Raw genomic sequence first — 8,078 nt, 5'->3', positions numbered from 1 at the left:
CATTGTTTTGGGGGAAGGCATCTTGCAGAGAATTTAGAACAAATTTGTTTAACTGCTGAAATACCTTCCCTTCTTTCAAGTAGCAGTCTTATTGAAGGCAGACGTGAGAAGAGGGAAAATAATACCTAGTCCACAACCCTGGCTAAAAGGTTTGTCCTGTAATTTCAATTTTTTTTTTTTTTGTGATAAAAGGTTTCATCTTGTTTAATAGTAACGATAGGTCTGTAAGATTAAGGGATCTCTGGAGGTTATGTAGTTGAGTCTTCTGCTCAGAGCAGGGCTACGCCAAAACTAGAGCATGGTGTTAAGGGTTTGGACCACTGGGGTCTGAAAATCTTCACAGATGGAAATTCTGCAGTCTCCTTAGTCCATTGCTGTGCTTAACCACAATCACAGACCAGATTTTTTTCCTCATGTTTGAAATTAAAATTTCCTTTGATGCCATGTGGGACTATTTCATCTTGTGCTTTGCCCTGGTCATCTACTTCTGAGGAGGGTCTAGTTCTCTTTAACCTCCAAACAGATGCCTGAAAGTAGCAATCCCATGTCCCCACTGCGCCTTCATTTCTGAGAACAAGCATAACAGTCCCGGATCCCTGAGCCTCCTCCTGTGCCATGTGTTCCAGCCCCATTCTGTTCCTTCTCTTTATTTGCCGTATCCACCTGATATGGCTTGGCTTTTACAGAGAATGTAGGGGACTGCTGGGACAGGTGTCCATGGGGGGATGCTGCTGCTTTTAAATTCACAGTGACTAGTAACAGTGCCAGATATCCTTAAGAAATGGTCCTTAACAAGATGTGTGAGAAACTGAATTCTCAGCTGCAGACAGAACAAAATTCTATACCTGAATTTAAAATACAGCAATAGTAAAAATGTTGACAACTTCACTGAGATTCCATTTTTTGTCATGTGCAAAGACATTGCTGTGTAGCAATCCTCACCATTCTTATAAGAATACTGTGCTACTTTGATGTGCCTAAGGGTTAAAAGTGACATAAAGTAAGCATCACAAAAGGATGCAGAAAGGAATGGACTCTTATTTTGCTTATGGATATGCTGGGATGTGGAGAAATGACAGGACCTGCTAAGGTCTACGTGAGCAGTTCTCAAAGTGAGGAGGGATCTGCAGACTCAGATCACGTTTTGCAGGAGTGCAGGAAGCCCCATGGAAACTTACTCTGGTCTTCTATGTTTTGTTTTCTCCCCCATGCTCTCTCTCTTCATATTTAACAAGGTCCCTCTAAATATTCTGGTTTTTTCGATGTACCTGTAAGACATCATACCTGAAGGACTGAGAAGGAGGGCAGATAAGACACAAAACTGTTATAGAAAAGGGAACTTAATAAAAGTGTTCAAAACAACTGAATTCCAGCTGAGTTTTCACAATAACTCTTTGTATTTTTGTTTTTTTTATTGAAAAACATACTTTTAGATGTGGCATTAGTATCTCCTCCAGCTGATCTGTGCTAGACAAGCGTTTTCAGTGTACTACAATGTGCTAAGTAAATTCCTTTTAACAGTAACATGCATAACTTTTGTTTATGATGGTTTAAGTGTTACAGAGCATGAGCAAAATGGGTTGTTAGAAGAAACAAACTGGAAAGGCAAATATGTAGAAAGGTAGGGCACTGTGCTAGAAAATACCAATGCTCTTTCAACACAATATAGAGAACACACAATATTGGGTAGTCCTCTTTCTTGTTCCTTCAGAAAAGCCTGAAACTAAGAACAGAGAATGAATACTGCAACCTAAAGGAACTAGCCTAGAGAAGAAGGTTAAAGGAGGATCAAGTGACCTGCTCAAGGAGCTTCTGCTGGAGATGAGAAGCAGAAAAATGCATCAGGACCTGTGCCTTCCTACCTTACAAGTTTTGCAAGTGCCCTAGACACTAGAACCAAAGCACATGCAGTAGTAGGCAGTTTGTCCAGGCTACTCTGCCTCTAGCTGTAGAGTACCATGAAATACCAGAACTGACATCTAAAGTCACAGGCTACAGTACAGACCTGTGTTGATGCTTGGTTTTACTTAGCATGAGTGGCTAGATTTGCTGAAGCCTTTAGGCTGCAATAGAGGTATTTCTCTCAGTAATTTTCTAGTAGTTTTTCTAACAGCAGTGCTGTGTTTAGTTTTTTAGTAGAGGAAAGTATTTTGATATGACACTAATGTCTCGGTAGTGTTTTTCCAAGTCTGGGACTTTTCAGTTCTCCATGTTCCACCAGCAAGTACAGGGGCACAAGGAGCGTAAACCAGAAGATAAGGAGGCTCCAACCTTCGGGGAAAACTGCGGAAACTGGAAGTGAACAAGATAAGAGCCTGCCTGCCTGGACACAGAAGAAGAATCTAATTAGATGTTAAATACCCCAGACCAAAAATCACCACTGGGCTAAAGGAAGTGTGGGCAGCACGTGAGGGGCAGGTGTATGGGTCCCAAGGGTGTAATTGCCCAGGGATTTCTTTGTTCTGTGTCCCTCTCTTTGGAGGCATCCAGCCTGGGCTGAATTTGCTGCTCCACCTTTCACTTCAATTATTTTATAAATCCAATGCCTGAGACTCTGCTGTGGGAAACCTAGGGTCGAGCCTGAAGAAGGAGGAAGCGTGGCCAAGAATAAGTTTGTGTGTGTGTGTGTGCATGCGCGACACCATGAATGGTGTGTGAATGCTCAGGCAGCAGCTACGCCTTTAACACTTGGGCGGGGAAAGGAATTGCACCCTTAGACCATATGCAGACTGTCAGGCTGCATATTCTGCCTACTGAGGGTTGCATTTTAAAAGAAAACAGCATGTAATGGCTATTTCCTTTCCCCTTCCATTCTTCATTTTCCCTTTTTGCACCCTAATTTGTTGTCTACCTTTATTTTCGTTAAAGCAAATGAGTATCTTTGCTTCTCCACTCTGATGTTTTAAGCTATTTAGTCTGATTTTAGGATCAGAATGGCCTAGGGACTAGATGTGCTCACTGAATTCTTTATCTGCCTTCCACACTATATGTCTTTTCACCCTGAGCTGTGGTCCACTCCTATCATCCATCCAGAGTTAAAGGTTAGCCTCTGGCTTTAGCACAGGTGCATGCTTCCTGCAACAATCTGCTTAACTTAAAGAGTTTGAGGGGATGATCATGCCCGAGGCATGTGTAAATGTGTTACCTGGATCAGCTGGTTAAGCCTGTTTGAGTGCAGTGCTGCCTTAAGTAAACCACACAGTCATGCCCTGTAGCATGTGCTGTGCTTTACTGCATGCTTGTCCTGTATGTATAATAAAGTACATTATTGCTATTAATTTAATGATTACTTGCAAAGTCTTACATCAGAAAGTTATTTGAGTAAAGTACTGTATGGTTAGGAAAAGCCTAATGCAGATTTTTCTATGCAGGCTTATGACAGCTCTCTATACATAAAATAACCATGTGATCACTGATTTTTTCTGCAGGTTTCCTTCCTCCTCTGCAGGATTCAGAGAACCTCATGAGGGTTTAGTTACTGTACTTCAGTACAGTACAATCTTCTACTGAATGCATCTTATTATGATTTCTTGTACACGTGTGGCCCTTTTTATGGTGCTTCTCATTTAATAAAAAAAAAAATCACAAACCCTGCTAGATTATTTTCAGAAGATCTTTGTGGGGTTATCTTTCCTTAACAATCAGACAACTGAGACAAACATGGATTTAGGCCTAAATTTTCATTAACTTTATGTAGGTAATTTGCTATACCTAAACCTTACTTCAAATTATTTAAACTACTTATGTTTTTCAGCATGCGTTATATAGCATATCCACCTGAGATACAGGTCTGTGTGAGCTCTCCTACTCACCTTGTTCCCATGTAACACACTAACTGAGCAGAGCACGGGACTAGAGCTTGCACTGACTTCTTGAAGCTTTTATGGAAATTTGACCCAAAATACCAGCTTGCTTATGCAAAGCGAGTTTAGTTAAAGCTGACACATTCAGGTTAGACTATTTACCCAGAGAGAAATACACACATAGGCCCCTCCAGGGAAATTGCATGCCCAGATGTGTTGAGAACAAAGCTGGCAATGCCTCTTGTCAAGCTGCAAGGACAATTAGGATAGTAGGAGGGCCAAGTATAGCATCGAGAAGTTTTCCCTAGTACTTACAACACCTCACAGCTCCAAGCAACCTGCAGAATCACCCAGCGATGCAGTCAAACGTGTTTTTAATCTTCGCTTATCTGTCAAACTTGGCAGTCAGTCAGAAAGGCAACATAAGATATTAGGAAAATAATGTTTGTTGTCTATCTGCACTGGGACAATGACAGAAGGTAGCAGAAAATAAAAAAGGATCAGCTGTTTCTGTAGTCAGAGAGGAGTGTCAGAAAAGGAGCTGGATTACACAGGAAAAGCAATAGTTGAGGATGGAGTAAGTTTTGCTTGGAGAAGCTGACCAAGGTGGAGAATAGAATTGTATTGAATAGGAGGCCACTCAGAGAAACCAAGAACCAGCCAAAACCAGAGCTCAATAAATATGTGTTTACAGCTTAGCTAATTAGAATAAAGACCAAGGCAGAGACTAGAGTCTGCAATCAATTGAGCTGGTCTGAGGCCTAGGTCATCCGAAAAAGGCATTAATTCCGATCGATCAGCTCTTCAGTAAATGGTTTCTATACTAAAATTTCCAACAAACAATAGCTCATGGAGGTAGCAGGGAAGGGGACTGAAAAGCACTGACTTAACTTTCATAAACAATGTGAGCTCAGCACCCAAACCACAATGATACACTGTTCCAAATCCCACTTAGGAACAGATTTCTTCTTCATTTGTGTTCTGGCTAACCTGGACTCTTTCAGCAATGTCTCAAAAATGGAGCAAGCAGAAATGTTCAAATGTGTCTCTTCTTGCTCTCCTGTCCTGGGGGTTTGGCAGCACTGTCTATAAACTTTCATTATGTTCTTCAGTTAGTACATTTCTCCTATGTTAAGCAGCTTATTATCCAAGAGTGTTTCATATATTAGGTAACAATTGACACTTTTTTCTCCTTACCAGTTGTAGGAGCTCCTGGTACGACATCTGGGGGGGGGAAGATGTAGCAGAGCAGGGAAAAACACTAGCAGTGTTACAGAAAAAACAAATGTAAAATGTGATAGGAATCAAGTTGTCATGCTGCTGCAAAAGTCCATTGTGTAGCCCTACCGCTGCTGGTCTAAGGCCAGTCAAGAAATAGCTAAATAATGTACCTTTGTCTTCTAAGTCGGTTGTGATTGTTAAAAGCTGAAGTTTAACTGATATACTACTAGTTCAGTCAGTAAACCATGAAAAACTATTCGGACTTGCCAAAAGTACCAGGAAACTTGGGGAAAGGTAATTGCAGTAAGGGGAATTGTGACCACCTATCCATGGACCACCTACCCCAATTATACCACCTACTCAAAAGATAAAGGTGGAGAAAAAGAACTGAGCATGCGATCTAGTTTGCATGCTAGGCAAAGAAATCTAAACCAATCATTTAATAGAATAACAATGCATATGTATTAGATGAATACATTCATGTTTTATGTATCAGTGACCACAGATTTGGAGCTTTGGTGTGCTGTCTTGGGACACACACCCATATCTGTGCAAATATGCAATAAAATACCTCTGCTCTGTGTGTATATTGACATATTACACACTGGGTAAACGAACCCCCAGTTTTGGTACAACAAGAAGAAAAGCTGATTTTCTGTGATCCCTGCCACACTATAGATTCGTACTTGGAACTGGCTGGAGATTCCTTTCTGCCCTCCAGGGTGTGGATGTTTCAGGACAAAAGATTGCTTCTTACCCTTCCAGAGAAACTACAGTCTGGAGTTGCAGCCTTTTGCATTTAAAAGCACCTGTAAGTGCAATGATTTCTGTAGGAAAAGCTTAAGACATTTGTGCATTATGTGTTATAATTATGTATATTTCCAGCAATGACTAGTAATAAAGGAGAAAAAAATTGGCAAAAAAAGAGAAGAGAAAGGTAAGGAAAAGGAAATGGAGTCCAGCAGAGGGTTTCCTTATAGTAAAGATTCTGTGCTATGCAATTTTGGCTTCTTGATATCATAGCCCTCTCACCAGCTAGTGGGAGCGACTGGAAATTAGCCCTACCAAGTGACCGTTGTGTTTGATGGATAATGAGCTGCTTTGGTCCTAGACAAATGCTACTTGCTTGGAACTATGGTTGGAGCCTCTGCTCAATAACTAATAGGCCACCTTTTGCTTTTAGCAATTAGAAAAAGAAAGTACCTTGAAAGTGGTTACCCTGAAACCGATGCAGATCATGTTACTCTTACAGAAGCTCATATGTCTGCTCTTTCTGGTAGAAACTGAACTCTCTGGAACCCTGAGCAATAGGATTTATCCATTTGCAGTCACACCCTTCCATCTGTCCCTCTGTCTAGCCATATTAATAGTATTGTTAGTGCTTGACTTCTCTTCCTCTGCCAAAGTGCTTCCTTCTGTAAGTCAGCATTGATGTGAATCACCCATCATCTCAAATATGACAGCAATAAAGGTAGTGGGGCAAAACCCAGGCAAATACCACTGTGTGGAGTTTGCAGAAGAGAGGCACCAACATATGTAAATGTGCTGCTTCTACTGACATTATGCTCCAAAGTCTTCTTCTGATACTGCTCCTTCCATGCCTGGTTGAATGCCTTTCCCTTGTACTTCTGGAGCTATCATAGTCTTTTGTTCTTTAACTTTGGAAAGGAGGCAAAGGACACATTTCTCACTGTCCATCCCCAACAATTGAGAAATGAGTTGTGAATACACATTTTTTATGTCTTCAGGGTAACACTAGGCTGCCATCTTTGTTAGCTCCTTTCTTTATTCAGATGACCCTGTGAGCATACTAAGTGCTTAATTTTGTAGCACAGCCAGAGCCAAGAATACTCTAAATTGCATTTCCCTTTGATGTATTTCTCTACTTTTTTTTTTTTTACTAATCTTTTTCTTCTAAAAGGATTGTACTTTGAATTGGGGAGTTGAATTGGCTCAGTACAAGGTCTGGTGGAATGCCAGAAGTAGAGTGGCAGAGGGAAACGTAAAACGCGACATCCTCCGTTTGGGGCTTTCAGCAAGTTATACTGTGTAAATTCACTCCTCCCGATCATCGATTCTTATCCTCTCCCCTCTGCTGATATTTACCTAGCAGGTTCTGGTAGCTAAAGTAGAAAACTACCGACTGCTTTATACATCAAATTTTCCACCAGTTTTAGCCCCTGTAGCTCCAGTGCAGAGGAGGATGGGACTGCACCGGTGACAACCTCAGGGAGATTGCCGTGGAAGTGCAGTCTGAGGGTGTTCAGCCACTTCGGCGAGGGAACGGCGGGGAGGGGACACGGCGAGAAATGCTTTAAATATTCACTTCTAATTGTAATCACAAAGGCGGCAGCAGCTACCGACGTGCAGAGCCGCCTCAGCGACCGCAACGGAGAGAGCAGCGATACCCTCTGCCGGCCGCAGCTGCGGCAGAGGTGACTTTCCAGGAATGCCAGCCCGGAGACGGTTTTGTTTGGTACATCATTTTCATCCTCTCGACTTCACCGCAGTTAAAAACGTTTTCTGTACTTGATTATTCACAGTGCCAGGTTTAAGTATTTCCAAGCACTAAACTTCATGACTTCAGTCCAAAGCTTCGATGGTAACTAAAAAGGAATTAATGGAAATACAGTGCTAGAGGCTTCGTATTTCTCTCCAAAGCCTGTTAAACTTAAAATGTCCCGCCCCCACGTGAATTTAACATGAGGAGGGTGAAGCAAAGCCTGACCCAGAGGAAGCCGACCACCACACGGGCAACTGCGGGACTCCCCGGGGCGGGGAAAACCGCGTACCGGGCCACGCCTGCGCGGCGCTCAGCGTAACGGGGGGCGGCGAGGAGCTGAAGGCGGGGGGGCAGTCGCGGCGCGGCACGCCTCGCCACAGCAGCCGCTCTCCCGCCTGCCACCGCTGTAGGCCGAGGCAAGCGCGGCCGACAGCAACCGGCCACCAGCGTCTGAGACAGCGGCGCTACGGGCCGTGTGACGTACCGTGACGTACTCTGACGCGCCTCCCCGCTCCGGCGGGCGGCCTTTCCCGCACGCACGCGACGATGGG

The 8,078-nt window shown here is 43.0% G+C and overlaps 1 long non-coding RNA gene across 1 annotated transcript in view; it reads right to left on the bottom strand.

Annotated features, from left to right (window-relative positions):
- Positions 1-177: 177 nt before the first annotated feature.
- LOC142599556 (uncharacterized) overlaps positions 178-8,078 on the bottom strand; it is an 8,265-nt gene continuing 364 nt past the window's right edge. Inside the window, exons 2-3 of the long non-coding RNA XR_012833123.1 lie at positions 7,351-7,630; positions 178-2,323 (exon numbers count right to left, since the gene is read on the bottom strand). This is a non-coding gene — a long non-coding RNA (uncharacterized LOC142599556). The remainder of the gene's footprint in view (positions 2,324-7,350; positions 7,631-8,078) is intronic.

The sequence above is a fragment of the Balearica regulorum genome, chromosome Z (genome assembly GCF_011004875.1).
Source record: "Balearica regulorum gibbericeps isolate bBalReg1 chromosome Z, bBalReg1.pri, whole genome shotgun sequence".
NCBI lineage: Eukaryota > Metazoa > Chordata > Aves > Gruiformes > Gruidae > Balearica > Balearica regulorum.
Note: the sequence above shows the minus strand (reverse complement) of the source record. Positions and strands in the feature narration are given on the sequence as shown.